Source organism: Solenopsis invicta, chromosome 3, assembly GCF_016802725.1.
Source record: "Solenopsis invicta isolate M01_SB chromosome 3, UNIL_Sinv_3.0, whole genome shotgun sequence".
Classification (NCBI taxonomy): Eukaryota; Metazoa; Arthropoda; class Insecta; order Hymenoptera; family Formicidae; genus Solenopsis; species Solenopsis invicta.
In genome coordinates this window covers 25,888,513-25,914,274 of record NC_052666.1, presented here as the reverse complement: position 1 = coordinate 25,914,274, position 25,762 = coordinate 25,888,513, and the positions used below count along the sequence as shown (strand labels likewise).

At 34.8% G+C, this 25,762-nt stretch overlaps 1 protein-coding gene across 13 annotated transcripts in view; it reads left to right on the top strand.

Annotated features, from left to right (window-relative positions):
• The window catches only part of LOC105197264 (nuclear receptor coactivator 3), a 163,471-nt gene that overhangs the window by 24,017 nt on the left and 113,692 nt on the right, over window positions 1-25,762 (top strand). The gene's annotated exons all lie outside the window — the stretch shown is intronic.

The following is a 25,762-nucleotide window of genomic DNA, read 5'->3' as shown; positions in this document are numbered from 1 at the left end:
TCCAATGCTTTTAAATGGAAAGGCTCTACTGCAGATTAATGCTAATATATAATCGTACAATTATCCGTTGATTTATTATGCATACGAGAATACATACAAACACTCGTATACGTTCGGTTCATAAAACAGCTCATTAGATCAGTATATTATTACGCGAGTTGTTTGAAATTTATAGTACAAACTCAGAAATATACATGTCAAAAACTGATAGGAAATATTGAATTTTACAGAGTAAATTCGGTAAAAAGTGATTTCAATACTAGAAATATTTCTATATCTGTTTCTACATTTGTAAAGATATCCTACATATATCTTACATATTTTACCAATTATTTTATAAACAAAAATTTTTTAAAAAGCATTGAAAACTCCGTCAAAATACCATATATTTATTTGAAAAGCCGTGTAGTACCAAGTACGCATAATTAATTAAATTTTTATTTTAAATTAAATTTTAAATAAATTTTATTGCTTAGATAGTGACAAATAAAAAGAAAAAAAAATTGTAATCAATAAAATATTGGCATTTTTGGCATATAAATTTTTATTTAAATTTCTTCATGATATTTATAACTTTAGATGGACGAAGATGAAGTGTAAAGTAAGATATTTATGGGTTATATATATTTGTATATAAAATAAAAATAAATTTCTTCTATATATCTAATTCCAATTTAATATATGTATACGTAGATAATAGAGAGAAAAAAATATTTGTATAGCATATCCTTTCTAGTTTAGGTTATGAAAAATTATGCTAATAATTTTTAATAATATTGTTATAATACCCACTAATTTTATTTTAATGCGTAAATTTCTCTTAGTCTGTCCACCCACATATCTATTGATAATTTACTTTAATTAAAAAGGAATCATTCAGTAGTAACATTCATGTTAAATTTCATGTTAAATTTATTTTAAATAAATAGGTATAAAAAAAGAAAGAAAACGTTTTTTATAACATGTATAATATCGAACAGCTCAGATTAGAAGTATATAAGAATATATTTGTTTGGTATATATATTTATGACTACGTATTTTGTAGCAATTTATGTATATCATATATGTATATATTCAAAAGTCAGATTTTTTTACTCGAATAATCATAACTGCTTCTCAATTTAAATAATCTCAGTTTAAACTCTAATCAAAATGCGACTGTTGGACTGTCTCAGTAACACTTCTGAAGATATAAAACCTCTTTATGAGTATCTCATTTGATACAAGTTTTTTGAGATAAGATTCAAGGCTATAATTATGGACTTAGCACTTGTCAAACCCATTAAACGTTTATCGTTCGAATGAGATAGTGAAAATTGTAGGTCAGTGTCTCTATGGTGTTTATTCGCTCGTTAGTCTAATATTTGTAACATTTCTTCATAACTGGTGCGCGCTCGCGTTCCTGCATTCGGTCGCGCGTGAAACAAGTCGCGTCGCGTCGCGTCGTCGGTCGGTCAAAGACGCGAGTGTATGGGTGGCAGAATGTGCATAAGGCAGAAGTTTGAATTCAACGATACTGAGTCACCGGTGTGGCGGATTGAGGCGCGAGAAAGAGAAAGAGAGTGGCATGGACGAGGTGTGTGTTGCAAATGAATGCAGCAGCAACAGCAGCGCAGCAGCCCGCGCGGGAGCTGCATTTTTGCGTCAGCGCACGTGTTTGTGAGAGACCGCCTTTTGCACGCCAACCGATCTCTACCACCGGTTTTGTTACCAGACGCTACAGCGGCGGTTCAACTCGGAGTATAAAAAAAAAGACCCACTGCAATCAACTTCCTGATATTGTAAGCAACTTTGCTACGAGATCATTTTTTCACTTCCCGATACACAGCGACTGAGTGGGTGAATTATTACGACACGTGCTTCTCGGTTTACGTACATCGCCTTTTATGAATTGGGCTCGACTGGATATATAGCACTTAGCAGTGATTAAATATAATTAATTAAACAACATTAAGTAGCGCTAATTAAATAACGTGCCACTCTATAATATCTAATATACTTAGCGGGAAATTGTGATAGCGGTATCTCGATAGCGGGTGTCGTGTTATCGTACGCTATCCTTGGCTGCAAGTAGCACATCGCGTACGCAATGCGTCACTGTCGACGCATGCTGCACGCGGCGTGCAAGCCACATGTAGCAAAATAGAAACTTGGCTAGCCGGCGGTAGGCGCCGTGTAACTGATTCCGCCGTCAGCAGTAATGTTGAGTAGCGCGACTACTAAATAGTTCATCGCGCATCGAAAGCAGAGTTATGAGGTATATCAAAAAGCCTGATTACTGCATCGGTATATTCTCTACCGAATTCTAGGCTTTCTGCACAATGAAAATTTTATCTCGGTTCCTTTGTCTGTGTTTGAAATGTCTAACATTAATGTTAGATATTTCCGTAATTAAAACTCGGATAAAAATTTTATTGGGTTGAATTTTGTTCGAAATTAAGAATGTTTTACATCTGTCTTTACAAATATGTCGATGAATATTATATTTTAAATAACCTATATATGTTTATGACATTTTACTTTTTTATTAAGCGCTATTTTTATGACTTATTTACTTTATTATTATTATACTAGAATTTAAAAAACAATGAAAAGTTGCAATTTTTTTTTGCATAAGTACTCTAAGTACTTATACAAAATGTTTTCTGACAAAGAGCAAAGCCTAATTCATCAGATTATCCGGTAGATTTCACATTCAACGTCAGAGAACTATATAAAAATTAGATTACAAACTCATCACGGTATATTATTCTTTCATTTAATTATATTTCTCGACTACAGTCTGTTCGCACTTATCATATTGCAACGGGACAATGAGATAATCCGTGAATAAATACGTTTGCTCGACTTGGTATTCTCTCGCATCAGCCTACCGTGACACCTAGAAAATTTCAATAAATAATTCCCCTCGGGATTATCTTTCCGTTCCATTGCGCCTCGGCTAGCGGCAGGCCGACCGCACGGAAGATGCGAAATCGGTCCGAATAGAATGCGTTTGTGAGTCACATGGTTGCGTCGGCCGCGAGCGTTGCCGAGCCGAGCCGAGCCGAACGCGCACCGCGGCGTGCTGCGTCGCGTCGCGTCGCGTCGCGTTGCGTTGCGTCGTGTCGCGTCGCGTCGCACCGCACCGAGTCGGGATATAGATCCTCTCTCCGGTGCGTGCTCCAACGTTGCCAAGGCTTCTCTTATCGTCGAGCCGGCCGGCCAACCAACCAACCAACCCAACCAGCCAGCCAGCCGCGAGCGAGTCGTACGCATTCGTGCGTTCGTCCGTCCATCCATCCGTCCGTCCGTTCTTTCGTCCATACACGTCCATCCGTCCGTCCGCCCGTCCGTGCGGGAAAAATAGCGTCGCCTTGGCTTTCTTTCCTTGCTCCACGTCTGCGTGACCGCGTTTTGCCTCTTGTAAAAATGCGCCCTCGGGAGAGACTCGTACGCCGTGGAAGCCGTTAGCCGTCACGATCTCAGCGACGAACGTACGATCATTATGACGAGACAAAGGCGTCAAAGACGACGACGACGACGACGACGACATGGTAGAGAGAGAGAGAGAGAGAGAGATAGAGGAGACGACAGCCACCACACGGCGACCATAATTATTGGTTATTGATTTTTGTTAATGCGCACGACCGTCGCATTCACGGACGACAGACGGTGGGCGGGAGGGAACCTAACGTAAACTAGGATATCAGCGCCGGGAAATATTCTCTATGGGAGGACATCGTTTCCGTTGCGTTTGCTGTTGCTGCTGCTGTTGGTGGTCGAGCTGGCACGCGCGATGCTTTTACAACGTTGTAAATTTTATGAGCGCATTGTGAACTGCCACTATACCACTGATGTTAACCGTTAAGGTGGGATTCGGTAACTCGCGACGTTGTTTCCGATATTTGCGTTTCTGTTTTTGTTCTGTGTAACGTGCCGAGAAAACTTTTCCTCTTGCTTATCGCGAGTCGCAAAACCGAGAAAGGAAGAAAATTTCTCAATGAAAGGATGGCTCGACTATTGAATATTTTAGATATACAATATAAGTTAAAAGTTATCGAAATTTAAAAATTGAAGACTTTTCAGATTTATTTTTTTTTCTCAAATATAATAATAGAACAATCTATGAAATTTTTTATTTTTGGTATTGTTTTGAGATATGACACACATATATATATATATATATATATACGTTCAATACAAATTACGAGTTAACTTAATCAGTAATCTGTGCTGCTGAAAATTTCGGCTTTATCTCATTTTATTTTGTACGTTCCTTATCACATATAAAATATATCTTACAATAGTAGATAATATCGCTATCGAACAATAACTATAAATATTCATTATTGATAAAGTGCTCGTGAAATAACTGTTTTATAGAGGTAAATACCGTAAGACATTCACAGCAAATCTTGATCTAAATAAGGACTGTGAGTTTAATTTCGCGATTATCTGTTATTTCTCCTGACTAAATAACACTATCTTGGGTTCGTACGAACGATAACGAACGATAAGGAGCGGTACGAAGCGGTTCACATATCGAGTAGCATGAGATAATTCGATGCATTTGCAGCTCATTAAATATCATCACGACGATTGCTTCGTAAATTTTATACGAATCTTGTACTATCGCTTATAATTAGTGTTACATAATTCTTTCGGTTCTCTCTTTTTCCCCAAACCTTTCTTATCTTTTGTTTAAGCAATTCCATCAAAACTTATAATTAAAAAAACAAGCAGTGTTCTTCTTTTCCGTTATTCATCTTTAAGAACGTATTTCAAGAAATTAAAATTTTAAAAAACTGTATAAAAAATTATTTTTTGTTCATTTTTGAAAAATAACTTATGCAAACGTAAAAAAAAGACGGTCTTATATTTTTGTATCTTTCACACATACAAAGTTCAAGAGAGTGATTTTTTGCTTTTTAAACTTTAATTAGGTTATCTAAAGTTTCTTTTTTTTCGATACCCCAAGGGTTTTTTTTTTTTTTTTTTTTTAAGTTACGACTTGAAGCATCTGAAAAAATCCGTGCTCGTCAATGATCGTCGATTACGCGCGGCAGTAGGCAGTTAGACCGAATGTTAATTCGGCGGATACTCGTACTTCGCGGATGCTCGTCCGTGGTCTGCTCAGAAGACTTTTATCAGTCCGCTCTCGGAGGGTAGAATTACGGCGCGCCGTGAAATTGCGATACCAAACGCGTCGATTCGCACGATTCGAGGAAAGATCCGGTCCGTCCGTTTCTCAGCTGCCCAGATAGCCGAACTGTCGGCAAACACGCACGACGGGCGCGCGGCTGGCGAGGCAGAACAAAGAAGGAGAAGTTACATCACCATCGCATCGCGATGCGCGCCCAATGACGGTCTGCTTCTGTCTCGAGAGAAAGAGAGAGAGAGAGGAGGGGGGGGGGGAATAAAATTTGACAGGAGTGCTTTAAAATGCGCCTTATGTTTAATTCCGCTGACGATCAACTTCTTTTTTTTTTCTTCATGGTGTCGCTCGCCTCCAACACCCACCCGCGAACAGAAAAGAAAACAAAGGAAGAGTTGCGTCATTCGAATTGAGATCAAGAGAACATATTTTTGTTCTGTTGCTTTTTTTATTGCTTCTGGCTAAAGATCTCGCGATATTTTATTCTTTGTATTTATCTTATAGGGAGACACGCAATCTCGGCGATTTTGAAAAGCTATTGCTAAATATTAGTAGGAATTATCGCATTCGACACGTGCAAATGGGATTTTATTTTTCATCATGTCTTTTCAGCGCATACAGCACGTGTAATCCCTGGGAAACAAAAGTTTCCACATTACATTCGCGCAATGCATTTCGTGACAATGTACGCGACCACGTCATCGTATGCTAAAACTTTTTGTTATACTCAACTTGAGTGAGCAATGAATTATATCGTAACTGTTATTAACATACAATTCGTACGACTTTACTTAAAAACGTTAACATACATAATTTTCGTTGCACATTGCCATCAATCTTCGAATTCTTTTATCAGTTTGACATAACAAAGGTTAATATCATTCATATTTGTGTAAATTAATCTTTAAAATCTCATAATCGTATGTATACGCGTAGCGTCTCTCGCATAATTACGTCAGGTTCAAAGACAAAAGTTCGAAAAAAGATATTAATCAATCGAGGAAAATAGACGTGTCATGATCAACATGTCTACGCAATATGTTCTTGTTGTCGTTTCTGTAGAAAAGTGTTATTAGATTCCTGTGAAAGATGTAGGACATTTCTTGAAACATTAAAATATTAAAACATTAAAAAAGTTACAAGTTTCATGTTGCATTTGAAAGAAATAGAAAAAAATTTTTTGCGGGGATTTGCTATCTGGATAAAAAGTTAGAAGTAGACATGAGCTTTAATTAAAATATATTTAGTAATGAAATAAGAAATAATGAAAAAGATTAGAATTTTTTTTTAAGTACTTTAAATATTCAAGATAATTTCAAAAATTTTATTGCGATGCAGAGATCAGTTCTGTAAAATAAACAAAATTTATTTACAAAATAACTAAACAGACACAATAAAACTTTGTATAAATCATTTTGGATACCTAAAGTACTTACACAAAAAAATTGAGATTTTTCTCAACGATAAATAATTTAATTGTTAATAACAAATACAGTAAATAAACTATAAAAATAGGTTGTAAAATAGAAATATAATCTTATGACAACTTTCACTTGTTTATTTGAATTGTTAATATTAAACACATTTTCAAATATTATTTACTTTGCAGGAACTGTATGTCCGATACATCTTTAAATTTTTTCTTTAGCATACTCGAGAAATTTCGCAATCTTCAAATCTTTATAATTTACTCGTCAAGTCGAAGTTTCGTTAAAGCAAAGCCGGAGTTGAAGGCAAATCAACTCACGGACGCGCTGATAAAACGGATTGCTGCAGTGAACTTGGAACCAGACTCGTATATAGAAGCGTGATGCACTCGTATCTGTATGCATTGTACATATAAGTGTGCTCGACGGATGCAGAAGGTCGAGGGTCAAAGTAGTCGAATGGTGCGAAACGACAATGGCAATAAGAGAAACGACTTTTCCAAGCAGCGAAGAATAACGACCGGGTTGCAGCGATTATGATCGCTGGCGCAAAATCATTTATTTTTCCCTCTCTTTCTCTCTTCGTCATTGCGCGTTTGCAAGATCGAAGTCTCCCTTTGCTAATAACGCAAAGTTCGTAGGTGTCTAATTTTTGTTTAATTTTTATTTGGTATATGTATTTTTGATAAAATTTTGTGAAAAAAAAATTTTTAATTAAGAAGCGTGTAGAAGTTGCAGTTGTTCATGCATGATTATAAATGACTGCTCTTTTGTTTTCATTGCTCTAAAAATAGATACTAAAAATAGGTACGGTAATTACAGTATCGCTATGGTAATTTTGTCGTGACGCAGATCATAACACGCTCAAAAACTGAATTGTGTTTTTCCAAATCGATTTTTCTATCACACGGGATCTTCTTATTATTATATTATACTACTTATGGATTATTTCTTGATTATCAACTTGATTATCATATCCTGCCACTGCCTCGCGATACAATCTATATATTTTCTGTTATTATAATCACGTCATTCTTCATTTCAACATACGTTTAAAAAAAAATGCCATGTTGCTTAAGCTTATTCAATATATCCTTCTCATCTTTTATGTACTAATATAATACTATTACTGCCATGGAAATGTTTAGTATTCGGGAATAATTAATCTCAAGTTGAATAATATCTAAATAAATCTTAGATTAAATGTCAAAAGATCGCGTGAGATATGCAACTAAATTCTCGTTGCGGAGAAATCGACGATGAATTGAACAAAAAATTCATTATAGGAAAACGTAGACGTAAACATATATCTGTTGTCGTCCTGTACATAAACCGAGATACCACTATCCAGTTCCTGTAGAATAAGAATTTTGCGAGATTGGCGCGGTGCGCAATTGGAGATGCCCGTCACGGAGATGGAACTTCCGAGCCAGATAAGCAAATTTGCAACGGATCAACTTTTATAAGACTCGAGATTATTCACCGCCTATTATTCACCCCGACTGTTGCGATTTCCTTTACGGTCGTGACGTTTCGTCAGCCAAGCGCTACGAGATTCTCCGCGAAATATTTGTCTCCTTTATGTTTTTTTTATCTATTCTGGTCTCTTAATCGATCGCGTTAGAGATCTCTGAAAATAATATTGGATGTTTATAGTATCTCCTTTATAAAAGTTTTGCAGTCTTCTTATTATAATGTGACCTCATTCTCAGGAAAAAAATGTTCTTCAGCGTTATGCGACGCAGTAGTTACTAAATTTTCAATTAATTAAATATATAAAAGTTGTTTTTAAGGCATTCCGTTATTTATTTATTTTTAGATATTTTTATCTTTGATCAAATCTTTTCCTTATAAAGAAATCTTGATTTTTTGATACACTGATGTTTATCGAAATAATTTTCCTGCTGTTTGAGTTTTTTCAAAGTACTAGGAAATACTTGCACCGAGAGGAAAAATATCGTAAAACAAAGAATTTTACTTAATACAAAAAATTAGTTACAATCAGTAGGTAAATAATATGTTATTTACTTGCGATAAATTGTAAATAAAATGAAAACATAATTTTTAATCAATTTGTAAAATTATTATTTAAATGTAAAAAAATGTAAAAATATAAAATTATATACTTAAGATAATATGTACTTACTTTAAAGTAAATATTTTTACTTAAATTGAACGAACAAATGCTTGCGTCAAAATTTATGGTTTTAAGAAAATGTAGGTATTCTTTTTTTTTCTCTCAGTGTTCTTTAGAGGATTAATAGAAACCTTTAATAAGAGTAATATTGCATGTTATAATCACGTTTCACAGTTTCAAAGTTTGATATCGTCCAATTTACATAACTTTTTAATAAAAGCCAATAGTTTTGTACATGAGGTAGTATAAATGGTATTGTAATATAAATGGGGCCAAGAACTTAATTAACAATTACGAGTTTAAACTGAAGAAACTTAAAATTCCTTTTTAAATCTCAAAGTTTTTATTACATTTTTTGATGAACTGGTATTAAAGCGTTTATGACGTACATAATGTTTATGATCTACAGTTGTACTAATTTTCGATATTTTAACGGTAACTTACTAAAACGATACCGTGTCCGATGACGATGATCAAGTTTCGACTCGTGACGAGCGATTTCATCGATCGAGCATTTTCGCGATCGCTATCGACAAAAACAATTTCTGCGATCTTGCCGTCGTTGCCACCACTACTGCCGCCGCCACCGCCGCCGCTGCTGCTGTACACGCGTAGTTTATCGTAATCGAGTTGAGGTATGCAAAAATTGCGTGGTAGAGTCACGCGCGAGGTAACGCGAGTTCCTTTTCGCGCGGAAAATTCTTAAATCGCGGTCGCGCGGTGCGTGCTATCGTCGCGAATACGACATAGAATTGCGGCGTTGCCGACGCCATGCCGGGGAGAGAAAGAGAGACGGGCACCCAAGGGCAGTTCACACCGTGTCACTGTTACCTGAACAGGTAATCACATTAATCTCGCCGTGTGTAGTCTCGGCGCGCCAGTCCAGTCGGATTTATTTAGCGGGAGAACGGAGAACGCCGGGATGTATCTTCGCACGAAAGTGGGATACATCTTCCCGCAAAACGCCCCAGCACAATATATTCTATATCTAGCTCGATCGCTATCGTTTACGTTACACGCTCTATTGTAAGTTTCATCTTTTCATAATCAAAGTTTTATATCAACATCATTGCCAGTTGCAAATTCTCAAGCAAGTTTTATCATGTGTACGCAACAAGTAAAAAAAAATTAATATGATTCTGTTAAGGTGTAATTATTTAAAACAGACGATTATAGATTGCAACATTGTTTCTTAGTATTGAATATTTCTATAATTTAAGTATTATATATACAATACTGTTTTATTAGAAACATTATTTGAATAAAACGAATTAAAAGATGCAATTCTTGTACAGAATCTTATTTAGAACTTAATTTTTACATTGAAAAAAATACTGTAATACGAATTAAAACGTAGTTTGATTCAATTAAACATTGAGTCACGGGCTGTTATTAATATATGTTGATTCAACAACTAAATTTTATTCATTCAACTACTGTGTTATTGTCTTTACTATTAATCTTCTTGTTTTATTACTGTTGTTGAATTAATAAAATGTTTTCAACTATATAGAGACTGACGTTGTTGTGTCAGCATCATTTTGTTCTCTGTGCATGAATATTATTGATGCTTTTGAAATTTTATTAAGTAAATATCGACTTGGATTTAATTAGGTACTTTGTAGGTGAAAAACAGCGTGATAGACATGCAGTTTAAATAAATTTACTGACACTAAAATTCCCTTAGCCCGTGATACACTTGACGTCATGCTGCACGCTGAAGTTATGCACATGATTAGAGCGCATTTATATTACTGATAGACATAATTGTCGCGATAAAAACGCGCGAATAATTTACTCCCTTTCGACGCACTTGCACGAGTTTCTTTCTTGTCGATCTAAAGCAGAGCTCGCGGCGAATATATTTGTGCCTCGCGCGCGGTATTCCGACCTACAATTAGTTAATTTTAACGAACGGTCGCCGGATTAGTCGCACGCCGCGCTCGCTCTGACTCAGCTGCGGCGCGGCGTTGCGGAATTCCGGAATGCATGTGTTACGGCGGTTTTGTTACCAGCGAATCGCGATCGCAAAATTTCACATTGGTCTCTTCAGGCGTGAAAGCGACGTAATCTTGGAAGATCGAATATATTTTCACTATGGAAAAAAGTTCGCAGCTTTTACATATCGTATACATGGCATTTCTGTTGTATAATGTTTCTCTTATCGTCGGATAGAGAGAGTGGGAGAGAGAAAGAAGGAAACGTCATCTCTATAGTCGTAGTTTAGTAGAAACCTGACGAATCTGTGGGCAACATTATTCTTATCGTACAGCGTGCATAAATTTTTGACGATTTTTCCAATTTTTTATTTATTATCATTTTCAGCTTTTATCTATGCTGAACGTATATATTCTTCGGCTAGAATAATTATTTTACAGTTAGGCTTCGCGCAAATTCATTGGAAACTTCACGCAGCAGTCCACTTGGCGGGATAAAGCGCGTGCACCTAGCAATAATTTCATTAATGTTTGTGCGAGACGCGGCCAAGTGTTGACGTGTTCGCACGGTGGTTAAGTATCAAAACGCTGAGAATAAGCTACGCTCGTCAATCACGTCTTTTAACTCGTTTATTTTTGAATATATACGTATATTTAGCTATTTTATAACGTATTTAACGTGCTTATTTGAAACTATAAGTTTAAATCTCGATATAGGAGAAATTTATTTAATATTGAAAATTTAAATTTCTGCCGAATAAAGAGATTTTTTTTTATCATGTAAAATAAAACTTCCTGATTAGTATCGAGTTGATATTAAATTGAGATTCGATTAAAATTTTGATTTGTGATGATTATCAACTATTATGTTTTGCTTGTCGCGAGTTGTTAAATGCTTTTTAATTTCTTTGTAACTTGATAACTATTAATATTCGATATTTTAGTTAAATAGCATTCGGAAACTGTTATTGAAATAGACAAGATGCTCTTGAAAAAAAAATAGTAAATGTGCTTGAACGTCTATAAATCGTCTTCTATTTTAAGAGATTACCAATATCACGCATATTCTTTTTTTACCAACCAGATGTCCGATTTAAAAAGGGGGATGAGGAAACGTAAAAACGATGGTAATCCTATACCATACTGCCGCAACAAATAACTACTAATTAACACGGAGCGATGAAATACTAATCACAATGCTAATCGCCACAGCAATAAATTTTATTAATTTTCTTTATGAAATATATTCTTGATTACGAATAAGTTGCTTGATTAAGTAAATGAAATATTTTATTAGTAAAATATTCTTTTCTAACTTTCAAACCTGAATAACTGTAAGCAGAATTAGATAAGCGAATAACATGTTTTTGTTAGCTTTTGAAGCTGCGTAACTTCACCTGATATGCATGGTGGATTTACCATTGTTTTTATGCGCATATATATTTCTTACCATGGTGAGCGGCGAAACTCAATCAGAAATGGGTCGAAAGACTTTTGTAAACGCATCAACCATGCGTTACTACTGGCGCCCGTTGTCGTCGTCGCTCGAGAGAAAGTGGCATAATGTAGGTAACCTTATTGCCGCTCTTATTGTTGTATAATAAGCGTAACCCGCCTGTGATAACTCGTTAGCGGGATGCGTGGCATTGAAAAATAATTACGCCACATCCCGACAATCAGGAAAACTCACTGCACGATATTTCTCTCGTTATTTTCCGTCGAACGAAATACACGAGCGAGCGATGTTGTGGTGAAATAGAGAGATTTCTTTTATATACATATTTTCATATACCGAGAAATTGAATTTAAAAGCACGATAAATTAAGAAAGAAATAACAATTGTTTTGACGTTGATAACGATCAAAGTTACTCGATACTAGATATTAGAACATGAATTTTAGCAATTGAAAGAAGTGGAAGGAACGATATTGTTGAAAATACAGATGTGAAAATAATTATGCTGGACCATTAAAATAATTACATTGCACTGAAAAAAGGATTTGGTAATCCTTTTTTAGTGCAGTGTAATTATTTTAATCTTTCAACATAATTATTTTTCATAAAATTGTTGTTTCAGTGTATAGACAGATAAAGTAAATCATCGGTTTTGGTATTGAAATGAATTTCTATTTGAATTCAATTCTGTAATCTTATTTTTATTGTTAAAAATTGTAACGAAGCTATCAGAAACATTTCGTAAAATTTGAATTACGGAAAAACTGATTCTTGAAACCTATAAGAAATGTAAATGCGTCATACATATAATTGATCTTAACTATGCTTATAACATTTTGTATACAATCTTTTGCAAATTTACTGTTCTTTGAAAAAGAGTGACCTACTAAAGTTACCTGTGCATAACTTTTTACCGATCGTTAATCGTACGCGGCTGCATTTGCGCACACGCGATTGGTTCGATCGATTTGCTTTTTATCTAATGAATTACAAAAGAAAAGATCACGCTCGCCTATAAATATGTCACCTGCATGAGCAATGCAACCGCTCCGAATGCGTCAGAGATAACTAACGTATGAGACAGGCTCTCTTTTTTTCGGGCTTGGCACGTGACTTTCGTGCTAATCATAAAAATAGTAACAGCTTATAGCCGTTTGACCAGACTAGAAAAACATTCCTCTGTCGTCACTTACGCTACTTTGTTGCGTAGATAGATTTCACGTGACGAGACAATCGAGTCGCCGCCGGGACGTGTCCATCTTATCTCGCGATGACGAACACTCCAAACGCGTCTATTGTCCCGCACTCTCTCTCCTCGTGAAGTGAAAAAGAAAGAAAAAAATAATTGATCGAATACAAGTTGGACATCCACAATGAATGAGGGGCGCACAATGTTTCGACCCTGTCAAACTTAAATTGGTACATATGTACACAAATAACGAAATCTGCTTGATTGAAATACTTATTCGGTAATAAAATATTAGAAACCTTTGTGAAATAACGCGTGCTGCTTGTGATACATATAAAGGCGGCTTTAATTTCAACGAATATATAGATTAATCGCACTTTTCTTACAATATAACGCATCGTGTGTGTGTGTGTGTGTGTGTGTGTGTGTGTGTGTGTGTAATTACTATGTTAAAACATTAATCCGGAGCGAAGAAAATACAAAGTGCATGCTGACGAGATTTTTTTAAACAATCGATGCATGCGATATAATTAGTGGTCGATTTAGTTCTCGTCCAGAGCTCGTAATATGGCTCTCGTAAACGATCAAGCATTAACATTAAGCGTTGCAAACTGCAGGTTTTTTTTTCTTTTTTTTTCTTAAATGTCGCAGATATTTTCCTGACGCAAAACACAACACTCGACACCGTCTTACTCGACTTGACGCAACATTGATGTATAACATGTCCTTCTCTTTCCCGCGTAAAACTTTTCGTCCCTTGCTCTCGTATCGAGGAAAGCGAGACGCGTTCGTTCTCCAGAGCCGGTCTGACCTGTTGACGATAAATGTAGGAATCGTAATAGCAAACGCACGGGCGTTTCTATGTATCTCTCCGACCGGGACGAAGCTCGCATCTTATGTGATTTATGTACTGTCGACTGGGGCCGGGATTGCGTTTCGAGTCAATTCGTTACCCAAGTTTCATCGTATTTCATTTGACGTGTTTGCGGAGTACTTTGTACAATCGCATATCGAGACCCGTAACGGCCGGGAAAGATCATTCAGCTTCTCGAAATTGTACGACCGAGTGCCTCGAGAATTCAGTAAATATCGAAGTTTCCTGAAAAATAGCACTCGAGCCTTGTTATATTGGTTTTGTGTGATATAGTGGGACGAATGGCGCGGAGAAGGGAGAAAGGGGAGAGATTAATGACGAAGGTTGAACCAGTACTTACTTGCAATTTTCGACCAAGTGCTTATTACGTATTTACGCGTAATTTTATTTTTAATTACACACGCCACGTATATGTAATTAAATGATTCGAACGGACGCTTTTAGAAATCGATTCTACTTAGCAGTATTGTATCTCGCACAGTTCCAACTATTATTATTATTATTATTGCAGTTTTTTTTTTTTTGAAGAGCTTCAAGAAACAAGATGTATTCAAGTTTAACGATGCATTGGACATACAGTCCCGCAAAATAAATAAAATGTGTTTGTTATTAATACTTTAAATAAATTATATACTGAGAGAAAAAGGTACTAAATTTTAATAAATATTTCTTTGAATAGCTAGTTGCAATGAAATGTTTACTAAATGTAAATAAATATTTAGTACAATTTTATATTTAATTTAACTATTATTACTTTTATTCAGTAAATATTTACCGTAAGTAAATATTTCATTGCAATTATTTAAACAAATATTTATTAACGTTTAGTAATGTTTTCTCTCAATCTACACATGAAAGTTGTGTGAATAAGATAATATTTTTATTTAATAACATATTTACTACAGTATATTTACTCAGTATATTTACTCCTGTTATTAAAAATGAAATTACTTTTTATAACTTTAAGAAAAATCTCAGTTTTTGTGTAAGTTTTTTAAATATTCAAGATAAATTATGTAAAAAGTCTCGTTAAAACAAGAAATTTTCTATTAACTTCTTATTAACTCCGCAGCTTAATTCGCCTCTGCTTCCGCGATATTTTTAAATCACACTCGCAGTTTATATTTATTTTCTTTGAATATAATCCTAGTTTAAGCCGCTTCGCCTACATTCGATTCTATTCTTACCAACTGTATAGCTGGGGGTGCGATATCGAAAGGGATCCCGGGGCACGATCGTTGTGTCGAAATCGCAGAAATGCGGGTACAGATTGCGCGGGGCGGAACAGGTTGGCCGTTCGATCGCAGGTGGAACACACAATTTGCGACGTGTGCGCCGCGTGGCTAATGAGCGATATGAGTGATACATTTTACCGAGACGGCGTGAAAACAGACTTTATCGTGCCGCAGCATCTCTGATATTTATCCGTGGCGCGAATGAAAGTCGTGTCGCGGCCGTTCGTTCGTGAAATCTCGCGCGTTCACGCCGACGCTTGCTCGCGGCGCTCCGAGATTATAATATAACACGCGTGCGGATGCGGAATTATTATTATCCTATGCTGTTCTCCTTACGCGCGATCTCCTTGCCGCTCTCGCTGCACCGTTCCACGCGAGAATGTTAACCGATTTCGCAAACAATTCTAGTAAATGTTAGAACCCTCGTGAATTGACGGGAATTTCAGGGATTTTATAATTTTATAATTCCATCTGACCCACATCTTCTATTGCTATCGAATTAAAAAAAAAAATGTCTATTTTTATTTTCTTCCGATACCTGAAATTTATCTTTTTATATAATTTATAGAAATTAGAAATTTTTGTTGGAAATTAGAAATTAAAGTGTGTTACTAGTAGGACGTTACTTTGCTTGGTTTTAACTAATTTTCATTTAAACAATGTTAATTTTAATTCTTTAGTACTTTAATCAATGGTTTATACCTGGTAAACTTCTTATGTTCATTTCCACCAATGTAGATTAACTTTAATCTAAAGAAAAAGATTAAGTTAATCTTATTCTTAGGATCAGAAAAAGATAAAGAATAAGCTGAACCTAGATTAAAGTTAATCTGCATTGATCGAAATGGACATGTTTCTTTGTTGTCTCTGGTTTACGTGAAAGTACATATATAAGAAATAATAGTAATGAGTGTAATGACAACGACAGTAAATAGATAATAATCAGTGATACCGACAAGCTATTGTTTCGCAAGAGTCAGCATACTTGTTATCAATTCAGGGAAAGAGAAACAAAGCGAGGGAAGAGAGCGAAGCAAAATGAAGAATGCGAGGAAAGCAAAATATATGATACCTTTTGTATCTCTTCTAGGGCCTGTTTGCATACTTATTTGGACAAGTTGAGTCACGCATTACGGAATTTATGTTATTTCCTGTTGATAATCAAGTGCATGTTTGAACAGATACGTTGGTGATTATTAAAAAAATAATACAAGGTATTAAAAGTAATAATAAGAAAAAATTTAAAATAAATGCACTGAAAAAAAAATGTTGTAAACTTGATTAAAATTTTCCACTTAATTAAATTTATTTGATTAAATCTTTAATTCAAGCATTTATTTATTTAAGTTAAATTTATAAATGCTTAAATTAAATACATAAATACCTGGACTGAAGAAATTTAATCAAGTTGAAAAATTTAGTCAATTTAACAACTTTTTTAATGCATGAATAAATTAAATTCTATCGTTTAAGATATTTCATTTTGATTCCTATCTTTTTTCTCTTTCACATATTTCTCTAAAAATATTTACGTCACACGAAAGTATTTATTTATTATTTTTATTGATTTGTTTGATATCAATCAATTTTTTAAATTGTTCTCTCGTATCTATGAATGTCCACGACGATTTGATTAACTTTTAAATTTATATCACAAAACCAACAAATAATTAGTGTAATTAATTTCAACAGTATCTGACTATCTAGTATTTTGAATTCTAGGTCAATTTACGTTTGCATTCAAGATGAATAACAAATTTTCTATACGTTCGTTCGTTACCATCTTTCGTCATATTATAGAAAATTCTCGTTATTGTACGGCATGATTATCCGCCGGATTATGTAACACGTGTAAGAGAAGTATGCTTAATCCCCGTTCCTCGTCCTTGCTGCTTTTATCCAATCAGAATAAATGCCTGCCACTCGGGGGGGGGGGGGGATAGGATTCACCCGAAAGAATGTACTTTTCTATATTCCTTGAGTAAGAAGCTTTGCAAAGGATGTAGCCAGGTTGCATATTATTTCTAAGGGATCGCGTTTCGCGAATTATAATGGTAATACCATAGATTTACTAGATTCACATTACATCTGAATCGTGAATGAAATTTACATTCGGTAAAATCTCAGTGAAATTAGATCTCGATAATACATTCTCACTGAAAGTCGATTTTTATTTTATTCGGGAAGAAATTTATTATGCAAAAATTAAAGCCGAATTAAAAATATTGCGTACAAGTATGTATTACGCAGGTAAAATCTTGAATTTTGAAATTCGATTTTTTCTCAATTTTAAATATTCTTATTCGATTCTTATTTATGCTATTTATCAAATAAGTTTACTGATGGAGTTTGTAAATAATCTTTGGATAATTTTTTTTCAATAATTAATTTCTTGATTAAAATTTATTTTTATTGTTATGTTTATATATGTATATTTGTTTTTTTTTTTTTTTAATTCTTGTTACACAACACAGTTTATTTTTATTTCATTTTTTTAAGTGATCGAATAAAAAATGGGCAAAATTCATCGGGTGGAATTAAAAGTGCATCGTAATCTCTGACACTGTAATTACACAATGACACACGCGGAGTTGTACGGTTCGTTACAAATCGCGTCATAAATCAGGTTTCAACCATTTCGCACGTACGTTCGCCGATCCACCGGATGACGCCGCGCTCACGAACGGTTCTTCGTTTCGTTTACGCGCTGATCTACTGCCACGATAAAACATACCGTGTGGAATAACATGCGTATAAAGCACGATGGCAAAACTTAACATTTGCAAACTGGTTGTGTCTCGATGTGGAGGCTTCAGTCCGGGGTAACATTGGGGGACGTCGTTATTGAGCTAGTCGTGCTTCTCGAAGTGTCGTAAATTTTGGAAAAAAAATTTTCTCAACGCTGGAAAATAGAATGACAGTTTCTCGTACGCAAGTAACGCGTGATTATCCGCTTGACAGCCGTGAAACAATTTAGCGGAAATTTCGGCACATTCGGCGGCCCACGCGATGCACGCTATTCGCGATGAATGGAGGTCGGGTTGCGGCCGGGGGGTTAATCGGATTTTCCGTTTGATTAATTTCAGACTTAATGCTCGCCGGCGCGCAATGAGCGCGCGGGAATTTAAATTGAAAACCGTAGGTGTTTCTCGTACGATTTAATACGAGTTACGCGAAACATTATTAATACGGCGTCGAAAGATGTTCAGCGACTCGTAACGTTTGCTTGTGCCGGTTATGGAAAATGCGTGGCATGCGGGTGCATTTACTGCTTGACGTGCGAAAATTCATTTAAGCAGGTAATTAGTGGCCATTTTAGCATATTTCGAGAAAGAAAGAGACAGATAGAGAAAGGGAAAGAGGAGGAGAGAGAAAGAGAGAGAGAGAGTCACCGGAAATGAAACATGCCCCTTGAAATAATTTATATTTTAATGCCGCCCCGTATCTTTACATTCGACATAACCGGTTTTCTAATATTTCAGCATGCGTTATCTGCACGCAGGTTATTATCGCATACGCTCATTATCGTCTCTTAATAATTGTATCGGACTAGCGGACCTATACTTTGCAATTATGTAACAACTTTAAAATGGTTTTTTTTGCATTGCGCGTTCGAGGCGATATTATTATCGCACTGATGCTTGCATAAACTATCCGTGACTACTTTATAGCCAGCTGAAAGTCCTTCATTCAGCTCGACATTTTTATAGTTGGTTAATGCGATACTTTGTAATCCTAAACTCGAAAATTAATTAGATTTTTTTACATGATAATTGATACATTCATAAATGTTTAGATAACTCTAGACAGTGCTTCTATTTCAATTATGATTCCATGTTCTGCAAAGTATTAAAAATATTACGTTTTAACCGATATATTTTTTACATTTTAGATATTATAATATTTTGCTTTTCGGTTTAATATTTATAAAACAGTTGATTCAATGAGAAATTACTAAATTTTAATAAATATTTATTCGCAAAATACTAGTAAAATATTTAATAAATGTAAATATGTATTTATTACAAAATTTATAGTACAAAAATTACTAATTAGGTACTTTTAGGTAAATTTTTTCTTATAAAGTAAATATTTAAGTACCGTAAGTAAATATTTTATTAGTACTATTCGAATAAATAAAATATTTCGAATAAAATAATTCGAATAAATAAAAATATTTATTGAAATTTGGGAATTTTTCTCTCAATGTAAGATAGTTTATTTGATTAATATTTTTATAAATAATTTAAAACATTGATTTATCTTTCAACATAAATTCTCAAACTTTATTAATCAAGTCACTGTCTTTCTCTAAGACTTTATTTTTGTACATATTTTGAAATCATCTTGCCATTCACTTTAATACATTTTTATAAAGCAATATCTGTCCTCTCGTTTAATGTATTCGGGAATTAAGCAACGACAGCACACTTTAAAATTAAATTACAATTATTGTAAATTCAATTAGTTTCTATTTTGTCTTTTATTCCGATTGCGCGAGGAAAAGAGATTGACACTTGGATAAAGCAACCAATAAATATTCCGTCCTCTAATTCCACCGACGTCTTCATCAAACGGCAACACTTCGTCTCTCGAGCGAAAGTTAATGCCTTATCTATCGATCCTTACATATTAACTTCGTGCTGAGATACAGGCGTGCTCGCTCGTTCGTTCGCCGCGTTTGCTACGTTCGCGCGAAGTGAAGTTTTAATCATTCCCTCTTGCCAAAGACTTCGCGCGCGCTCGCTTGCTCGCTCGCTCTTGCGAATGCCTGACGCGTTTCACTTATCTATCCTCTAATCATTCACATTAGTGAAAGGTTAGAAAACCAATCACGCCGCCAATTATACTTCATCAAGTTGCGCCGAGACACATACCGGCTTATAGAGCCTTGGCGTAACCTATTCTTCGATCATCTCTCGGAATATTATAACTCTCTTGCTTATGTTTCTCTTGGTCGTAACTCTCAACGCACAGCTCGAATATATATCGCATGTGTACATATGTACACACATAATGAAGGACTTCGCGCGCGCGAACTTATCTGCTTTAATTTATCATCTTCTGATAAAAGCGCGCGTCTCTCTCTCATTTCGATGCATTAAATTCTCGGGACGAGTGCGGGAATCGTGCGTAATTCCGCGCAATATTTTTAATCCTTTGTTGCGTGCTCATTTAAATTTCAATTACACGCTTGCTTTGTTCAAAATGAAAATAAAAAGGCTATTATTGGGGGGGAAAAAATGGAGCACACATTTGTATTATGAAATAATTATAAATTTTTGTATTTATAATAGAATGCTTTTGCGTGTACAATTTGTGCTATATTAATGCTTGGTTTGCGATTAATACTGCCGATAAAATATAGTTTGCAAGCTTGCAATTTGTAAAATTGCTGATTGTCGCAAAGGAAAAGAATGCCACCTTATCTTGGTAGAGTTAAAGTTCGCGGCTTTAGTTGCATATTAATTTTGGAGGTGACACGCGAACCGAGGGATATGCGAGTAGTTAGAGAGTTTATTTCTAGCATTTAACACCCACTAATACATCTTCGTAACGAAATAGCGAGCGAAGTGCAAGTAGGGCAGCGTTGAACGAAGTTTTCGAGAGAAAGTCCCGTCTCCGCTTTTCATTCTCTCGCGAACTACGTTTTCCAAAATATTATTTTTCTATCAAGTAGCTATATTCCGATGAAAACGACGAGTTTAATTACGCTGAGATCTTAGGACAATCGGTTGAAGACTTTCCTTCGAGAGAAAGAAATCCCTTCAGCAATAAAGGTCGCATATTTAACAGAACGAAGTCACATGTGATACGAATTTGTCTTTCTCGCAAGAATTGCATTTAAGGAAAAAAGTTACATGGAATTATACAATTAAATGAAACGATTCTAATCTTTCACGTGCGAGCGCTCGATTGTGTGTGTCGTAAACATTTTTTTATGACATCTTCAAATAAAAAATGATTTCGTGGTTGCCATTTTTTTTATCTACTTTTAATATTTTTTCTGGTATAAAAAAAAGAACTTTGGTACGTGAAATATTCTTGCGGAAGACATATTTTGACGTTCAAGAATTTTAGATAGATTATACAAATTTTGCAAATAAATCTTGTTACGTAATGCGAAATTAAAATGTTTATTGCTACATGCTATCTACGTATTATCATTTGAATGAGTCTCGTAAAAAAAAACAGTTTATTGATGCTTGATATTAAATTGTCGTTGGGTATACCATTGCGCAAAAATTTATATAAAATTGATTGCTGATTTTGTGTAATGCGAGATCACATGGCAATTTTCAATTAATAATACACATCAAATTGCTATCGATATTTGAAATAATAATTTGAAATTTTTTATATATTTATACTTTATAACTCTAAAATATGTATATATTACCGAATTGGTCGAAGAATCATTCGATGCTGATTTATAAACCTATTAAGCAACACTGAAAGCAATAGATAAATTATTGACAAATCATTTATCTGTTATCCTTTATTTTTAATAATTCTATCATTTCTATAGTTACAATGTCAGAACAGTTTATTTAATAAAAAGTTAAAATAAAAGATAACCATACAATTCATTATACATAAATCGATATAAATAAAGAAAACATCCATACACTTAATTTATTTATAATTAACGACACCTTAGTTTTTTAACTTTATCCGAACATCATAAATTGAATTCTTTTATATCTCTAGAATGAACAGCATGAAATATAGATTTTTTTTTTAACAAATGGACTATGGCGTGGTGTTAATGAAAATATCGTGTAGCTTATAATATATAAGCACTACTCAGAATAAAGCGGCGCTCGACGAGGAGAGCGAGGAATCAAGGAGGCCAGCGAGCGCGAGCGATATCAATGGTTGTCGTAAATACGTTATTTTTAGTTGCCTCTGCTTTCAACCGCGCTTACTATACACATAATGCGAAGATATCTTTAATCGTCGGTGCACGGCTGTTTGCAATGCGTGACACTGATGTACAATTTATTTTCCTTAATCGAGTTAATTGTAGTGGTTTGCTGCGCAGAGCGTTGAACATTTTCCCGAAAGTGCCAAATGTCAGGCGAATTATCGTTATTATTATTATTATAATTATTGTTATCGTTGCCATTGTTGTTAATAGTCTTGGGATCGTTGGTTGTAGAAGCGTCCGCAAGTAAAAGAAAAGTCTGACAATATTTTATTAATGTACCTCGTTGAAATAATAAGGGATCTTTGTTTTATGACAATAATCATTATTTTAATAAGGTTATCATATTTATGTATGAAGCATCTTTCTCTTTGTATGGAAATGGTACGTAATGTTAAACTAGAAATCGTTTTGATGTTTAGAACATGCCTTCCACGGTCAAGTTTATATCGCAGTGTGAAACTTTATCACCTAGTTCGCACAAACATTGACATAGGTCGCTTTAACAACAACGTCATTAAATTTATCTCTTTCTACTCTATCTGTTTATCTTGCAATTTTTATAACATCGAAAGCTTAGAACTCGAAGTTCCTTGCTGGATTAAGCATTTAACTTATTTTTTTAAAGATCTCGAGGCTCTCGAGATGCGTTAGGCTACATTCGAAGCGGTCGTTGTCAGATACTTTATCATCCTTCGTGATTAAGATGGAGAAATGAGAGCGAGGACGTCATTGTTGATAGAAGAAATATAGGCGTACGTTTCCTTGGTGTGAATTTACTGTCCCCCGATTTAATTTCCGACTTTGCAACACTTTGTGTATGTATATATAAACGCAGCACAAAGCGTTAATAAGAAATAAAAGCGGGACAAATAATTTTAACGTTAAATGTGCGGGTGCAAACTTTCATGTCGATATGAAAAAGTACATTTAATTCCCGCGCTCACGGAAAAGATTTCTGGATTCGATGCTGTTACTCTTCTATGTATAAAATAAGATTGATATATAGAGACAATCATAATTATTATTGGAAGAAAAGAATATCATCTTAAATAGAAAAATTCTTAAGTCTGGAATAAAATGATCTTGATCTCATTAATTTTCTCAGATTTAGTTTAGACAATGGAACTTTATGATGAATATTCTTGATTTAACGATAGATTGGATTTGAGGAAAATTTAAAGAATGTTCTTTCTAATAAAATATCATAAAGACTCATAACGGAGTTGCTTGTTTTATAAACACCAAAAATATCTCGTTTCATAGCCAAATGATTCATTAGTTCCATAACGACTTTCATTATACGCGTAAGTAAGTGTTATTGAGTCTCCGTGAATGCGTCGATTATAATAATGCATCGCATGCAAAGTTTTCTTACACTGAAAGAAGTGGAAAAAACAATTTTGTTAAAAATACAGATATGAAAATAATTATGTTAGATCATTAAAATAATTACTGAAAAATTTGGTAATATTTATCAAATCCTTTTTTTAGTGCAATGTAATTATTTTCATATCTGTATTTGCAACAAAATTGTTCTTTCAGTGTATAATACGAGAGAACGCTTAATCGCACAGTCTCCTAATGGTGGCATTCCGAACTGCGCTACGATTAATCATCGTGCGTTACAACATTGAGCAAATTTTTATTCTAAAGTGTACGAACGTATAAGCTGAAATTTGCGTTACTCTTGTCTCAAAATAATAAGTCGATCTTATTTAATTCGATGGAGGAGAATAAGAATCATAGACTTCATTTTAATATTATTGCTTTATTTTTATATTGCACAAGATTGCAGTAAGTCAAGAATATTTTTAGCCTTGTTATTAGAAATCTTTTCGGAGGAGATAAGATTTGTCGTTAATTTTTATAAGTTTAATTTTCTACGCTATAAATAAAATTATCGCGCTTTTACTTATCCCAATGGATTATTATCACACACGCCGCATCTTTTTTATTTCGACATCGTCGTCAGATAGTCGTTCGTATCTGTTCCTACTCCGCTGCTTCGCTCGAAACGTGGATTCTCGTGCCGGCGAATGGCAGCGGACACGCCGCGGTGTCGCCGTCGTTCGTTCCGTCGCTTATCAATTCCGCTACCGGGGTGGCTACCGTACTTTAGTCGGTTGGGCATAAAATCTCGAGTCTTACTGCCGCCGGGGCTATTGTGCACCGCGCAAACTCGTGTGCCTTCACGCAGCGGGAGACAAAGCGTGCAGGAGAGAACGTGTATAGGAGAGCATACCAACGGCGATTCATGCGAACGATCGTCCAGCTGGCCGAAGGTCGCCGAACCGCCGTAAACGCGGCGCCCGCCGCGCCGTTCATATTTCCTTAAACCCTTGCCGTTGCTTGCGATGACGACGTCGTCGAGGAAACCACCTGTCCGCTATGGGCTTTAACGTTCACTCCGATGAGACGTTTGTTCGTCGCGCGAACGAGAGCCGGGGAATAGAATCCGCATGTCGTCGGAAGTGGCGGGCAGGAAGGAGGCGGAGAAGGGAAACGAGTGCGCGAAGAGAAAGGTGGACTACGGGGAGTAGGAACCTGGAGCTTCTCACGGAACCAGTCGGAACAGAACGTGGACCGGCTATGTGATCTTTCATCTTAAATCGGAATAGCGATGTGGAATGAAAAAAAAAATAAAAAATAAAAAAGATCCGCTACGTGATTTGATATAGGAGCTTTATAGGTTTGATACATACATGTGAAACCTGTATTTATCAAACCTATACGGCTCCTATACATATTTATTATATGCATAATTTTATCTTACATTAAAAAAAGAATATATTTTTTTAGAATAAAATTACAGCCAGAGCAAAATTTCTCCGATTAAAAAAATATTTATTTGAAGAAAAAGATTGTGTATTGCTATACGGCTAAAGAAAAATTTCTTTGATTTAAACAATTAAAATTAAACAAATAAAATTAAACAAACATTTTATTTATTTTGAAAAAGGTTGATACTGTCGTTTCTTAAAATCAAATAAATTTTTATTTCTTCTAAGGTACTTTTACTTCAACTTATTGTAAAAAAAAAGTTAAAGTAATCATTTCTTCAATTTAAACATAACTTTTCTCTGGATGTTTGATATTATGACATTAATTATAACGATTGATGGAAAAAGATATACAATATTTACTATTAAATATTGCATATAAAAATATTACATTGACGAAAAATATCTCATGAAATGAAGACTTATTATTTCATTTATTTTATTATTTTTGTTACACAATTTATAATATTATTCTATATTATTATTTAAAAATTATTACATCTTTAGATTTACATCTCTCTCTCTCTCTCTCTCGTACTTTGAGGATAAGCTGCGGGGTTAGATTTATCAATTCGAGTGAGATAAACGTTTAAAAACGACGCTATGCCGAAATCGCATGTGTGTGGCGGTTTGTTTACTTTCGCGTCGGCTATTTTTGC